The sequence below is a fragment of the Diaphorina citri genome, unplaced genomic scaffold (genome assembly GCF_000475195.1).
Source record: "Diaphorina citri unplaced genomic scaffold, Diaci psyllid genome assembly version 1.1 scaffold918, whole genome shotgun sequence".
Classification (NCBI taxonomy): Eukaryota; Metazoa; Arthropoda; class Insecta; order Hemiptera; family Psyllidae; genus Diaphorina; species Diaphorina citri.
In genome coordinates, this window is record NW_007378349.1 from 22,743 (window position 1) to 23,776 (window position 1,034).

A 1,034-nucleotide genomic window follows, 5' to 3' on the forward strand; every position below is an offset into this window, starting at 1 on the left:
AAAGCGAAGATAGAAGAAAGACAGAATTGAGGAGCTGGGTGCAAAAAGGGAAATATGGATTTTTTTGCCCTTTTTGCGTAAAACGGTTTTTTGAATAGAACGTGGTGCGCTCTTATTTTAATCTTTTTTGGACACAGGCCTGGTTTAACAATTTCGTGAAAGGGGTTATTGAGGGTAGGCTGATGAGGATGTAAATAAAAATTATAAGTTGGAACTTAGTGTTCAATGCAACAAACAAAAGGAGTCAAATTCCAAGTTTATTAATTTATTTATTACAAGAAGTTGGATAGAGGATAGAGGGAACTGTCTCTGCTATAAAATCTTATCATCCCGAAAGCGAAGATAGAAGAAAGACAGAATTGAGGAGTTGGGTGCAAAAAGGGAAATATAGATTTTTTGCCCTTTTTGCGTAAAACAGTTTTTTGAATAGAACGTGGTGCGCTCTATCTTCCAGCGTTTGAACTGCAGTGGTGCAGTGAAAACTTTTTTTTTTTTGATGAGTTACAGCGTTTTTTGTAAACAGACTTTTCAAGGATTTTGATGAAAAATTGAAAACTTTAAAGTTAAAATATCTCAGTTTGATGATTTTCATTTATTGCCCTTTTTGCACCCAGCTCCTCAATTGGAGAAACAGAAAGCCAGCCTAATACATGTTCTCAGAATAAACCCTTATGTGCTTACTTGTTTAGGATAAAGGTCGCACTAGGTGGGATTTGAACCCGCGGTCTCTACTGTTTACAAGGCAGACGCCTTACCTTATGGCGCGTTTCTACTCACTTGGTATGACCTATTTCCATTTAAACAAATGGAAACAGATCATACCGATTGGCAAAGGACGAGTAAGTGTATATGGAAACGGACCATTGCATTGGAAGTTAATTATTAGTGGTTAGCGGGGTGCCAGCCTAGTTAGCTTAGTTGGTAGTGCGTCTGCCTTGTGAGCGCTGGGCCGCGGGTTCGATTCCCGCCCGGGGCGGATTTTATCCTGATGGGATAATGTTCGTTCTCGGAACGGCTGGCTTTCTCCTATCCTG